Here is a 16,119-nt window from a genome sequence, read left to right as displayed (position 1 = left end):
CTCCGTGAGTAACCTCTTTTATTGGGCTAGTTAGACTTTAAATGTTTTGTAAGCAGTTCTAAAATTCTTATGTTATTTTTTTATAAGTAGTCTAACGCATTTTATTTTGGTGCCCGATTTCAATTGCTCAAAATCACCTGTAAAAAACTTTTCGGCCGAGCAGTCTTAACTATTTTTGGCTAAAAAATTAGAGTCCAGACATGTTTTGGTATGCAGTACTCTTTGTAGACTTAGGTAAAAAACAGGCTTCACCGAGGAATTCAGCCAATCAGAACACGGCTCCCACTCGGTGTTACTTTAAGTTTATGAAGTTGGTCTGCTATTTGGTCCGCGCTTACTAAATGGCTTTTTTTCAAATTCCGCCCACCTCAACCTTACTCCCCCCCCCCCCCCCCCCCCCATGCTCCCGGAGTTAGTCACTGGCGAAGTCAGAGGCTAAATCCGTAGTGGGCGTGCCTGAACCTCTGTGGATAGGGGCACGTAAATACAGTTGCCCGCCGCCCGCCATATCTGTGTGGTCCTTAACCATATGTCTGACGTCATATAACCGTAAATAAAATGTGTTGAGTGCGTCGTTAAATAAAACATTTCCTCCTGTATGCTGCAACGTAATACAGGTAGCGTTCTGTGGTTTTCGTACATAGCATTTTTTGCTTCCATTGTAATGTTTAATTAATTTGGTATGTAATAAAAACTACTCATTTGGTTTTTCCTCGTTATGACTTAGTTCTTTTATCATTAATAACGTTGCAGGTACGGAGGCACACGATTTAGTGGGGGCACAAGCCAGAATTTGTTTTTATTTTTATTTAGAGTAAAACAATAAACGGTACATTTTCGTTCTCAGGTTGCGATGGGGTGAGGGTACAGGCAAAGTTAGGCCTACTGACTTGGCATTGCAAAAGCCAGGATACTATATTGGGGGTCGTCCACATGGGGGGGGGGGGGGGGGGCAACCACAGTTCTATGAGACGTGTTATGTTGTAGCTGGAAAATGTAAAATATGGTGGTGGTGGTTGTAACAGCACAGGGGGCAGTACCTGTGAGTAGATATACTGATATTCTTGAGAAGAAGAAAAAAATATATGGACTAAATAATTTAGCATAACACCTGAAACTAATAAAGTTCATTAAAACGTTTATTCCTTCTGTTTTTATTTTACCCCCCCCCCCCCCTCCCAAAAAAAGAAAGAAAAACCCTCATAAATATTAAATTTAAAGGAGGGATCAATTAAGGCATTTGGCCTGGTATGCATATTCAACGATATATAATGCACATTATTGCTTAATATCAACAAGTATAATTGTATAGTTAATTAATAAAACGGTTACATGTGACGGCTATTATATACAACGGGCGCAGCCATTTTGTACCATCCCAATGAATACGCCCTCTGGCGAGCTGGTAGTTACATAATGCCTGACGTGTCATGTCAGGAATTGTCTTCGAACTGAAGAAATAAAACATACCTGATTTTTGCGGATGCATCGCAATGTTCTGTAATAATATACATCCTAGTAAGCCAGCACCAGTTATATATTAGTGTTTTCTTGGTTAATTGGTATTTTCTTTTCGTGGCCTGTACGAAGGTTCCTAATTGGCAGGTGTATATTCAGACGGTCCCCAGACACTGTGGCTAGACACACTAAAAAGACGTGCCTCTTTTATGAAGATCACAGGGTATTGTGTGATAACAGCACGGATACACCTCAAATCGTAATGGACATTACCAATGATCGAAATCGCAGTTACCCAATTGGCTAATTAACCAGCCATTCAACATCGTTAGACAATCAACCAAGATAGGACACCACTAATTATCGCCTATTTTTGGCAGCACTCTCATTGGTCCAATCCAGCCAATCACGGATCAAGAACCCCACTACACCTAACTGTAAATAAACTGCACGAATTTGTCTTTGCACCCGCACCATGTTTTTTCAATTCTTTATCACTGATGCATTCAATCCTAGCTAACTAAGGTAAGTCAACTAGGGTTCCAGAAGCAAAGACATTCAGGAAAACCGATACCCAACTATCCAGATAGCCTGAAGACAAACCAAGTAAGCCTACTAAGGTACTATATTTAGGGGGCGGGAATCAAAATTCTTCAAACTAAGTACCTAGATTGGTGCATATATGTATACAATTGCTACTTGCCACTGTTAGTTTCACTTAATTGCATTGGTAATAAAGTTAAGTATGCCAAGCACTAGGCTTTTTAAACCAATACCTACACTATAAGGGTTTAACCCTTCAAATTAGATAGCTAGGCTAGTTTAACTCCCCTTCCGTCATTGTATTCAATGCTATACAAAGACGGAGGGGGATGGGTGGTCATGAATGACCGTTTAACTCACTAGAATAGGGACTTAAGACAATAGGTACAACCTTAACACAAAACTAGGATTCACACACAGACTACACGCTCACCGCATCAGTACACAGTAATGATAACAATGCACCCGCCCCCATTTAATGACCCAGCACGTACTCTAATAAGGAACCGGACAAAAGAATATCGGTTCCGAGTACACAATTGCAATGCACCCGGGGGAAGCTGAACAAAAGAACATCGGCCTCCCCTACCCAAACCCCCAGTACTTGCTGCTGGTAGTCTAACTTGGTACATGGTGACACTGAAGAGGAGGACACCGCGGACCACTCCAACAACAACACATGGACCAATCCAGAACAGCTGCCTTGCCTACCAGTGTCTACACAATGGCACGCGTCTCCCCTGGGTTGTCATGCCACGACCAGAAGCGTTCAGGCCCTTTCTAAGGGCCCTATGGGCAACCTAGGGAGACACCACAACATCGTAGAGGTCTAAATTAACGAGCTACTCTCGATTCACTAATATCAAAACATATATTAGCTCTGCCATTTACCTTTCGACCGACCGTTCAAAAATTGCGCCAAATTTCCTCAGTCAAAATTGCGCACCCTTTCTCTTTGGCATTAATTGCTCCATTCAAAATTCCATAGCACCACCCCCCCCCCCCCCCCCCCCCCCCTGCTACCGATTTGATCGGGCTGCTGGTGCTCCCTTTCACCTGCCAGTGCAGGCGGTCCCTCCCCCCCCCCCCCCCCCCCCCCCACCTTTCCTATCATGGACAGGCGTGCGCTACAACAGCTTGTTCTTAATGTGCACGTAAAACCCCATGACATGACATGACATGACATGACATGACATGACATGGACATGACATGACATGACATTCATTCATTCATTCATTCATTTCAACTTATTTTCGTGCTTATATCCAGTTAAGGTTCAATCACGCTGTCCTGGGCACACACATCAGCTATCTGGGCTGTCTGTCCAGGACAGTGGGTTAGTTGTTTAGTTGTTAGCGAGAGAGAAGAGGGTGTAGTGGCCTTACACCTACCCATTGAGCCCGTAAGAACTCGCTCTGGGTTGGAGCCGGAACCGGGCTGCGAACCCTGTACCTACCAGCCTGTAGTCCGATGGCTTAACCACTACGCCACCGAGGCCGGTGACATGACATTACCAACCGCCCTGCTTTATTACTGTAAGTAATTCTGAAAAAACCCTTGATTAAGTAGACTTTCCCATCTAAACTCACAAAACTGACCAATTACGTCGTCCCAAAGAAAAGAAAAGTATTACTTGGGTATCGTGAGTGGTCGTTTTTGCTCGAACGTGCCCTACCAATAGGCCTAATAGTATGCATTTTTTCTTTGGATTTTTAAAAAAAGAAAAATACTATAACTTCATTTCATTCTATTGATGCAAATTGAAATATATTTAGTTAAATAGTTTAGTTATACAAGCATCAAGAGACCTCCCATTTAGGTTGTTTTACACGTCAGGTTTGATGAAAGCGAAGCGCCTTGTAAATTAGAGCCTGTTGCCTTTATTTACACTGTGGATGCATAGAGCAAGATGGACGGAGCTGACGACCCAAGCAGCTTATACCACCAGTCGTCACAAAAAACGAAAAAAACAAAATGGTGCTCCCCCAGTTAGCAGGAATAATCATGTTTTTTTTTTTATTTTTTTTTTAATTACCTCTAAAATTACGCGTTTTTCATTGTTTAAAGTGTCAGTATGGTGTTGGTGGTCCCGGGTATGCAATCGCATCTTCTAAACACATAAGGCTCTGGTTTGAGTTGACCCTACCTTTAAATAATATCAATTATATTGCACCCGGGGGGGGGGGGGGGGGTGGGGGGGGGGGGGGGGGCAACCCAAACTATGTTAATGTATGAATGTATAATGTAATGTATGTACGTATATATGTATGATTAATACAAGGTTTATACAGTAAAAAAAAGAAGGTTGATTGGGGGAGGCATGGCAACCTCCCCCCTCCCCCCTTCGCTACGCCACTATTGCAATTGTCATATTGCACTACGGTTTGTTGTATTTCGCGGATATCGTTTGCAACCCTTCAAGAAATAGTTACCGTAAAGTTTGTTACATCGTTACTATAACACACACACGCAAGCACATAAACACACACACGATACGTACTACTATTTTTCTCGAAACATACATAGAGAATACTAAACGAGTTCCCGTGGACTCGCTTTCGCTCGTGATGTACGATTAAAAACACACTCCTTGTAATATAAACGGTGTCACACGGGGATGAGTATAGTATTTTATTTATTACACCGTACATCATTTAACAAAATTCGCACTGGAGTACTTCCAAAATAACTAAACAAGACATGAAAATAAATGCACAGCTTACCAAGTTAGGTCATTTAGCAAAATTACGTCATGTTGTGGTCACTTTATTAATGAAACTTTGCATTCTTACAACACACCTACAATATTATAAACATATTTACGGTTAAACGAAAGTATTAAGATATATATTTTTTGTTAAATTATGCAGCTAACACTAGTTATAAGAATTAACAGCAAGTATTTTTCCGATTTAAAAATATGAATCGAAAGAATCATACGCACAATTTTTGCATGTAGATCTATGAAGAATTAAAATGTGTAACAGTTCATTACCTGGTTACAGGTTATGACCTTTCAAAAGCCATATTCCACAATGAGACGATATCATCGACCACTGTGTAATAAATTTGATACCTTACTTATGTTTTAAATAATATTACGATTTCTTCGTGGAAATCGAATCTCGAGAAACTAGAAAGTGTATACATACACAATTGCGATTTGCAAATGGGTTCATTTTAAATTATATAGCGACCAGATTATGTATAATAGTGGTTTCTCGTATGTGCATGTGAATAAATTATTAATGAAATAAATTCACTTTTACAAATAAAGAAAACATATTTAGTTGAAGATTACTTGAAGGAATGTTAGTATTATTTGTTCATAAAAGATTTACTATAAACCCGTTTCCTTTAAAATAATAGCATATTAAAATAAAATAAGCCAAATGGCATCGTGAACTCTCACAAATGAACTATAACGACTGAGTCGAAATTAGTATGCGCTAGTTAGAAATGAAATGTTTTAAAAATGTTTTATTTAACGACGCACTCAACACATTTTATTTACGGTTATATGGCGTCAGACATATGGTTAAGAACCACACAAAGTTTTGAGAGGAAACCCGCTGTCGCCACTACATGGGCTACTCTTTCCGATTAACAGTAAGAGATCTTTTATTTGCACTCCCCACAGGCAGGATAGCACAAACCATGGCCTTTGTTGAACCAGTTATGGATCACTGGTCGGTGCAAGTGGTTTACACCTACCCATTGAGCCTTGTGGAGCACTCACTCAGGGTTTGGAGTCGGTATCTGGATTAAAAACCCCATGCCTCGACTGGGATCCGAACCCAGTACTACCAGCCTGTAGACCGATGGCCTAACCATGACGCCATCGAGGCCGGTAGAGTATTCACTTGAGTTATTAAAAGCACATGAATCATATTACAAACAACAATCATAGGCGTCAGAAGCGGGGACGGCCTGCACTGCCCCTCATCTCTGAAGCTAAAGGGGCTGGTGTATGCTTTGGCCCCAGCCCAGCCCACCCCACACCAGCTGGTAGGTACTGTGTTGAGACGTATCCCAGTGGTAAAGCGCTCGTTTGATGCGCAGTCAGGTCTGGGATCGATCCCCGTCGTTGAGCCCATAGGGCTGTTATCGTATGTCAAAGACCGTGGTGTGAGCTATCCAGTGTATGAGATTGTGCATATAAAAGATCCCTTGCTTTTAATGGAAAACAAAATGTAGCGGGTTTCATCTCTATGCTAAAATTACCAGTGCTATATGGGTGTTCCATCGACTGGTATAGTCATAGACCTACAACCTTTAGTCAGGACCCGAAAGCCCGTGGGGGGGGGGGGGGGGGGGGGGGGGGGGGGTATCGATCTAGGTCAGTCGATACTGCGCTTATCTGGGATGCTTTAAAGGGTCGAACTCCCTCGGGGGACCAATTACCTGATTGCTTTTTCCCCTTCCCAACCAGTACCCCACGATTGGCACATTAAAAACTATGGTGTGTACTGTCTTGTCTGAAAAATGCATATAAACGAATCTCTTGTTACTATTGTAGCAGGCTTTCTAAAAAAAAAGACTACATGTCTTAAATTTAAAACGTGTGACATCCAATAGCGAATAATTAATATATACATGTGCTCTAGTGGTTTCGCTAAAAGAAATCCCGATCCAATATAAAAAGAACAAATACAAATACAGAACCCCACCCCCCCCCCGCAAAAAGCCCCAGCAAGGAACAGCAAAAAAAAAAAAAAAAAAAACCCAGAAGAAAAAACACCCCCCCCCAGGAAAAAAACAGCAAGAAAAAAAAAACCCAGAAAAAAAACAGCAAGAAAAAACCCTGAGCAAACAAACAGCAAGAACCCCCCCCCCCCCCCCCCCCCGCAAAAAACAGCAAGAAAAAACCCCCAAACCAAACCCCAGAAAACAAAAAGTAAAACAAACATATGTCGGTAGACTAACGGGACACGAACCAAGGACTTACTAGCTGAGAAGCAGACAGCTCATTATATTTGGTATGCATCATCGAAACAGGTAACGTCTTGAGAGAGTATTGATCAGTAAACATCTTACTATGTCGAAACAAGAGCTGTGACCTCCAGCTATTATATGGGCCGGACATTTATGAGTCAGTGTGAGACCTCGGGCCAGTGATTCCCAACAAAAGACTTATCTGTATACAAAGCTTCAAATACTTGCAGGGTATACCCCTCGCAAACCGATCATATTAGTTTCACTAGCAATGTACACTCGCGAAGGTAAGTACATGTCATAAAATTAGATTTTGATCTCATCTCATTATTTTACAATGCGGTCGAGTCTGCTGTTAATAATTAAGAAATCGAATTTGTTTTAATGACACCTCAGCACATTTTAAATGTCAGCTCATTTATTAGTGTCTAACATATGGATATTTCGACACTGTTGAAAGAAAAAGGGGCTGGGGTTGGGGGGAATGCCGCCGTCTCGCGGGCTACTTTTGGCGAATATAGTATATTTTAAATGCACTCTCAGAGACAGGACAGTACGTACTAATGTCTTTGATGTACCAATCGTGGGTTAGTGGTTGGGACGCAAAAACAAACCAACCAAAAGGCCGTAGAAGGCGATTGATCCTGTGACCCTACGCCCGTCAGACGAGCGCTCTAATATTGCAAAACTGCTATTAAGAACACCTTTATATTGTAACCATATGAATATTAAGAACACGGATAACAGCCATCTGTGTCAAGGAGAGAGAGAGAGAGAGAGAGAGAGAGAGAGAGAGAGAGAGAGAGAGAGAGAGAGAGAGAGAGAGAGAGAGAGAGAGAGAGAGAGAGAGAGAGAGAGAGAGAGAGAGAGAGAGAGAGAAGCAACAAAACCCAACAACCAACCAACAACATTTAAAAGAACCAAAATACCAACAAAAAAACACAAAAAAAAACAAAAAATGGTTAGGAAAATATGTTACTTTCAACTTTGAGAATGTATCTTTAAGCTTATCGGCCTTAATGCTACTCAAAACTACTAGGTTTGCAACTCAACAGGTAGTACAAACGACAACTTCAATCCTGATAATCACCGAATAAATCTCCAATGTAGCTATTTCAAAAAATGATTTCCTAAAATGCAAAATGGCATGTTTCTATCATCAAAGACACACGTTTGTCCTTGATGATGATGAATTGGATGATGACGTTAATTATGAGTGAAACCTTTTAGTTGAGATGCACATATAATATTTAAGGGCAGGTAATATAGTATGCTCACTATAATACAAAATGTCGTATATTCTCTTAATTTACCTAAGAAATAGAGATAATTTAGGCATATATAAATTGTATACCGGGTAATATAAACTAAATTCGCATAGCTTTTTAAGAAGGAATAAAAGAGACTTTTTAAAACTATATTTAATCAGGTGAGCATACTTTATATTTTACATTTGGTTTCAAGGATGGAACTTTCACAACAATTAAATCCCTAATTATCACTAATTAGCATTTGACCTCTTCTTAAGTGCACTTTTCCCACATTATTTTTTTTCTTAAATTGGTAATTCTGAATCGGGTGAGCATACTCTACATTTTACATTTGGTTCCAAGGATGGAACTTTCACAACAATTAAATCCCTAATTGGCACTAATTAGAGTCTTTCTTAAGTAGGCTTTCCCGCAAAATCTTTTTTCTTAAGCAGTGGATTTGGGCTCAGTGACATGTCCTCTACCAAATAGCAAAGGAATTTCAGATGGAACTTTCACAACAATTAAATCACTAATTAGCATTTGACCTCTTCTTAAGTGCACTTTCCCTCATTATTTTTTTCTTAAATTGGTAATTCTGAATCGGGTGAACATACTCTACATTTTACATTTGGTTCAAAGGATGGAACTTTCACAACAATTAAATCCCTAATTGGCACTAATTAGAGTCTTTCTTAAGTAGGCTTTCCCGCAAAATATTTTATCTTAAGTTGTGGATTTGGGCTCAGTGAGATGTCCTCTACCAAATATCAAAGGAATTGTGGATGGAACTTTCACAACAATTAAATCCCATTTTGGGGGTAATTTCAGTAGCGCCCCCTATTTACTCCCGCACTATATTTACTTAAGAATTGGTTTTCTGTAGTCAGTTGGGGTCCCTCTACACCTCAACCACCTCAAACCTTTTGGAACTCTCGCAACAATTAAATCTTAATTGGCTCCCGGTCTATTTGGTAATTTTGACATATAGTTTTAGAGGAAACCCACTACTTTTTTTCTATTAGCAACAAGGGATCTTTTATATGCACCATCCCACAGACAAAATAGCACATACCACGGTCTTTAATATACCAGTCGTGGTACACTGGCTGGAACGATTAAATGGCCCATGAGTCCACCGACCGGGATCGATCCCAAACCGACCGCGCATCAAGCGAGTGCTTTTACCACTGGGCTATGCCTCGCCACTCTCTGACACTATAAAGCCTTGTTTGCATAAATCTTAAGTACCGGCCTCGGTGGCGTCGTGGTGAGGCCATCGGTCTACAGGCTGGTAGGTACAGGGTTCGGATCCCAGTCGAGGAATGGGATTTTTAATCCAGATACCGACTCCAAACCCTGAGTGAGTGCTCCACAAGGCTCAGTGGATAGGTGTAACCCACTTGCACCGACCAGTGATCCATAACTGGTTCAACAAAGGCCATGGTTTGTGCTATCCTGCCTGTGGGAAGCGCAAATAAAAGATCCCTTGCTGCCTGTCGTAAAAGAGTAGCCTATGTGGCGACAGCGGGTTTCCTCTAAAAAACCCAGTGTCAGAATGCATATGTTTGACGTCCAATCAGATAAGAAAAAAAATCAATGTGCTCTAGTGGCGTCGTTAAATAAAACAAACTTTACTTTAAAATCTTAAGTAGCAGGTCATCCACCAATGGTCACACCACCAAATAATATTTTGGCCTGCGACATCGTTATTACAAGTCTTTTTTGCTCTGCACTGTCATAGAGTGTGGGAGGCCATTTAGCTCTGTCGGTAGGAGTGCTCGCCTGAGGCATGGCTGCGGTCGCAGGATCGACTCCATCTTGATGGATCCATTCAAACTGATTGTGGTGTTTTTTCTTGTTCCAACCAGTTGCAATCCATAAACTGTTAATAAAGTGTCAGGGCGGAACGTAGCCCGGTGGTAAAGCGTCGCGCCTGATGCCTGCGGTCGGTCCTATGTGGCGACATCGATCCCGTCTGTGGGCACCATTAGGCTATTTCTCCGTTATAAATGTGTTGAGTGCACCACAAAAACACTGGTTCAAAGGCTGTGTTAGAGTGGGGCTATCCTGTCGGTTTGATGGTCTCTGGGATGGGATATTTAAAAGATGCCTAGCTTCTAATCCAAAAATGTGTTACTCCAATAGCCGATGGTTAATTAATCAATGTGTTCTTTTTGCACTGACAGATGACAAAGTTGCCATAGTTTAGCGAATTAGGTTCCAGGAGGGAATTTCACAAAACGTTTATGTGTGTGACTGTGTTGTTCACATGTGTTTGGCATATATTTTACGTGCAAAAGTAGGTTATTACAAAATTTGTGAAATTGGTCCCAGGATCTTGACCGCAGAGCCACTAGGATAACCATGTAAATGGAAGCTCAATGATAGTGTGTGTGTGTGTCTCTCTCTCTGTCTCCCTCTCTGTCTGTCTCTGTCTGTCTGTCTGTCTGTCTGTCTGTCTCTCTCTCTCTGTGTGTGTTTGTGTGTATGTCTCTCTCTCTCATCTCTCTCTGTGTGTGTCCTCTCTCTCTCTCTCTCTCTCTCTCTCTCTCTCTCTCAACTCTCTCTCCTCTCTCTCTGTGTGTGTGTCTCTCTCCTCTCTCTCTCTCTCTCTCTCTTTCTCTCTCTCTCTCCTCCCCTCTCTCTCTCCTCCCCTCATCTCTCGAACTTTATCTCTGTGTGTGTGTGTGTGTCTCTCTCTCTCTCTCTCTTCTGCTCTCTTCCCTCTCTCCCTCTGTGTCTGTGTGTGTGTGTCTCTCTCTCTCTTCTCTCTCTCTCCTCCTCTCTCCCCTCTCTCTCTCTCTCTCTCTCTCTCTCTCTCTCTCTCTCTCTCTCTCTCTCTCTCTCTCTCTCTCTCTCTCTCTCCTCTCTCCTCTCTCTCTCTCTCTCTCTCTCTCTCTCCGTGCAGATACAATGGGAGGGTTTTATTAATAGTCCCCTAGTGGTACAACCAGTGAGGACTATAGGTTTCTTCTCCATCCGTCTGTCCATCTGTCCCACATAGGTTCTACTGCATAGCCCAGTAGTAAAGCGTTCGCTTGATGCGCAGTCTGTTTAGGATCGACCCCCCCCCCCCCCCCCCCCCCCCCCCCCCCCCTGTCGGTGGGTCCATTGGGCTATTTCTCGTTCCAGCCAGTGCTCCACAACTGGTGTAACAGGCCGTGGTGTGTACTATCCTGTCTGTAGAATGTGGCATATAAAAGATCCCTTGCTGCTAATCGAAAAGAGTAGCCCATGAAATGGAGACAGCGGGTTTCCTCTCTCCATATCTGTGTGGTCCTTAACCATATGTCTGACGTCATATAACCGTAAATAAAATGTGTTGAGTGCGTCGTTAAATAAAACATTTCCTCCTGTATGCTGCAACGTAATACAGGTAGCGTTCTGTGGTTTTCGTACATAGCATTTTTTGCTTCCATTGTAATGTTTAATTAATTTGGTATGTAATAAAAACTACTCATTTGGTTTTTCCTCGTTATGACTTAGTTCTTTTATCATTAATAACGTTGCAGGTACGGAGGCACACGATTTAGTGGGGGCACAAGCCAGAATTTGTTTTTATTTTTATTTAGAGTAAAACAATAAACGGTACATTTTCGTTCTCAGGTTGCGATGGGTTGAGGGTACAGGCAAAGTTAGGCCTACTGACTTGGCATTGCAAAAGCCAGGATACTATATTGGGGGTCGTCCACATGGGGGTGGGGGGTGGGGGGGGGGGGGTCGCAACCACAGTTCTATGAGACGTGTTATGTTGTAGCTGGAAAATGTTAAATATGGTGGTGGTGGTTGTAACAGCACAGGGGGCAGTACCTGTGAGTAGATATACTGATATTCTTGAGAGAAAAAAATATATGGACTAAATAATTTAGCATGACAACTGAAACTAATAAAGTTCAATAAAAGGTTTATCCCTTCTGTTTTTATTTCATTGAAAAAACACTAACCCATAAATATTAAATTTAAATAATATTATATTGCAACACGGGGGGGGGGGGGGGGGGGGGGGGGGGGAGACCACACTGTGTTATGTATAATGTATGTATAATTTTTTAAAATTTTATACAGTAAAAAAAAGAAGTTTGATCGGGTGAGGCATTGCACCCGTGCCTCCTCCCCCCCCCCCCCCCGCTACGCCACTATTGCAATACATATTGCAATACGGTTTGTAGTATTGCAATACTGTTTTGACCATATCGTTGCACCCTAACAAAATAGTTACTGTAAAGTTGTTTACATCGTTACTATAACACACCACACACACACACACACACACACACACACACACACACCACACACACACATGTAGCCCGAGTACTCTGACTGAAAGAGAGCTAGACGGACATTTGGACATAAATACGCTCTCATTACAGAGACCAACCTATGTATATTTTTGGCAATTCCTGACTACCAAACGGTAGGCAAAGATTCCCGCTCTAATACCACAACAATCCTATTTTTGACGTCAAATACCTTTACATGGATCATTTTCGAGTTAACCGATACAAAAAAATCCACATATTAATCACTAATACACATACTACAGAAAGAAACCCGACAGCACCCACATTCAGCTACGCTTCGTGACACTCTGTCGCAACAATTACAAAGCTCGGCGATCTATTTCGAGACGTAGATCACGAGATCGCCACTGGGCGATTCCGCCTTGTGCAGCAGTTACAGGGGCCGTCTCATACCAAGCGACCTTACAACATGGACGAGTTGGCTAATGCCGTTTTGGATGAATTTGGATTTAATTACGTCATTAAACCAAACAATTACACATTATTGATTCCATTTTGAATTTCAAGGATACATTTGGGATGTTATCGACAGGGTACGGCAAAAGTATGTGCTACGTACTGCCTCCTCTTATGAGACGGCCCCTGTAACTGCTGCACAAGGCGGAATCGCCCATTCTCGAAATATACTCTTCAAAAGAAGAAACGCAAAACCACATTGTCGTAACATTTGGAGAATTGATTTAATTATTGAATGGTGAGTCCGATAATTACCAAATGTTGCAGGATTGTTCACAATTCACTCTAGTCCATTGTGAGTAAGTGATAGGACACACGACCAAGGTCACGGTCATCTGGAGTCAATACCGGGTGTGGCCTCCGCGTGTGTTGACAACTGCCTGGCACCGCCTGCCCATTGAAGCAACCAGAGTACGGATGACGTCCCGGGGGATGGTGGCCCACTCGGCCTTCAAGGCTACTGCCAGCTCGGGCAGGGTCTGGGGCTGTGGTTGTCGCTGTCGGAGGCGTCGGTCCAACTCGTCCCATAGATGCTCAATTAGGTTCAAATCCGGTGATATCGATGGCCAAGGAAGGACATTAATGTTGTTGTTCTGTAGGAAAGCCGTTGTGAGACGTGCTGTGTGAGGCCTGGCGTTGTCATGTTGGAACACTGCGTTGGCGTTGGCCATAACTGGAACGATGTGTGGCCGGAGGATCTGGTCAATGTAGCCCTGTGCATTCAGGTTGCCCTGCACGTGGACCAGGTCAGTTCTGCCAGTGTGTGAGATGGCTTGCCCACACCATGACACTACCCCCGCCGAATCTGTCCACTTCCTGCACGCAGTTTGCCGCATAACGTTCACCACGACGCCTATACACGCGACATCTTCCATCATGACGTCGGAGCAGAAATCGGGACTCGTCACCTGAACCACAACTGTCTCCATCGCAGTTGAGGCCATTGTCGATGAATCTGGCACCACTGCAGTCGGAGTCGACGGTGTTGTGGTGTTAAGATGACACCTCGAACTGGACGTCTGGCACGAATTCCTACCTCACGTAGGCGGTTCCGTACGGTCTGGTCGGATATCCTGCGCAAACCTGGTATTGCTGCGGCTGTGGAGGTGGCAGTAGTCAATCGTTCCCAAAGGTGGCGTACCCGGATGTAGCGGTCCTGCCCGGGGGGTAGTGACCCGTGGTCGACCGGATCTAGGGAGGTCACGTGTTGATCCATGTTGCTGGTAACGGTCCGACAGTCTGGAGATGGTGCTTGGGGACACATGGAATGCCCTGGCAACGGCCGTTCTGAATTCGCCTGCGTCTAGTCGGCCGATGGCATTGTTTCTCTGCGGTTCACTGAGACGTGGCATGTCCTGGATTGTCAACTGTCGGCCAGATACAGAGGCCAGGCAAGCGAACACCCTGCACTTTTATACTGTCGGTGTTCATGTTGCACGTGCAGACAACGCACGTGCAGTGGTGACATGGTTTGCACGTGGCTGCGTTTTTGCGAATATTCACATTTTGGAACTTTATTGTACAGTAGCTGCGTTTTATCGAATGTAACCGTGGGAATGTGTTTGGGACATGCAATGACCTTATATTCACAAAGCATGAACCGGTAGGAAACATAAAATCGGAGTTATAACCCATTTGTACCCTTTTGCGTTTCTTTTTTTGAAGAGTATAGATCGCCGAGCTTTGTAATTGTTGCGACGGAGTGTCACGAAGCGTAGCTGAATGTGGGTGCTGTCGGGTTTCTTTCTGTAGTATGTGTATTAGTGATTAATATGTGGATTTTTTTGTATCAGTTAACTCGAAAATGATCCATGTAAAGGTATTTGACGTCAAACATAGGATTGTTGTGGTATTAGAGCGGGAATCTTTGCCTACCGTTTGGTAGTCAGGAATTGCCAAAAATATACATAGGTTGGTCTCTGACTGTAATGAGAGCGTATTTAAGTCCAAATGTCCGTCTAGCTCTCTTACAGTCAGAGTACTCGGGCTAACACACATGATACGTACTACTATTTTTCTCGGAACATGCATAGAGAATACTAAACGAGTTGTACGATTAAAAACACACTCCATGTAATATAAACGGTGTCACACGGGGACGAGTATAGTATTTTATTTATGACACCGTACATCAATTAACAAAAATAGCACTGGAGTACTTCCAAAATAACTAAACAAGACATGAAAATAAATGCATAGCTTACCAAATAATGTTATTTAGCAAAATTACGTCATGTTGTGGTCACTCCATTCAGCTATTTATTAATAAAACTTTGCATTCTTACGCCACACATCTATCAATGAAGTTAATACATACAATATAAACATATTTAAGGTTAAACGAAATTATTAAAATATATATATTTTTTTTAATTATGCAGCTAACATTAGTTATAAGAATTAACAGCAAGTATTTTTCCGATTTAAAAATATGAATCGAAAGAACCATACGCACAATTTTTGCATGTAGATCTATGAGGAATTATACTGTGTAACAGTTCATTACCTGGTTAAAGGTCATGACCTCTCAAAATATATATTCCACAGGGAGACGATCTCTTCCACCGCTGTGTAATAAATTTGATATCTTACTTATGTTTTAAATAATATTACGATTTCTTCGTGGAAATCGTATCTCGAGAAACTAGAAAGTGTATACATACACAATTGCGATTTGTAAATGGGTTCATTTTACATGATATAGCGACCAGATTATGTATAATAGTGGTTTCTTGCATTTGCATGTGAAGTAAATTATTATTGAAATAAATTCACTTTTACAAATAAAGAAATAATTTTAGTTGAAGATTATTTGAAGGAAAGTTAGTATTATTTGTTCATAAAATATTTACTATAAACCCGTTTCCTTTTCAATAATAGCATATTAAAATAAAATAAGCAAATGGCATCGTGAACTCTCACAAATGAACTATAACGACTGAGTCGAAATTAGTATGCGCTTGAGTTATTAAAAGCACATGAATGATATTACAAACAACAATCATAGGCGTCGGAAGCGGGGACGGCCTGCACTGCCCCTCATCTCTGAAGCTGAAGGGGCTGGTGTATGCTTTGGCCCTAACCCACCCCACCCCACACCACTCCACCCCCACCCCCCAGCTGAAGGCTATTTAAATACTGATTTATATTTTGTACCTGACAGTTTATAAGA

The sequence above is a fragment of the Gigantopelta aegis genome, chromosome 1 (assembly GCF_016097555.1).
Source record: "Gigantopelta aegis isolate Gae_Host chromosome 1, Gae_host_genome, whole genome shotgun sequence".
Lineage (NCBI taxonomy): Eukaryota > Metazoa > Mollusca > Gastropoda > Neomphalida > Peltospiridae > Gigantopelta > Gigantopelta aegis.
Note: the sequence above shows the minus strand (reverse complement) of the source record.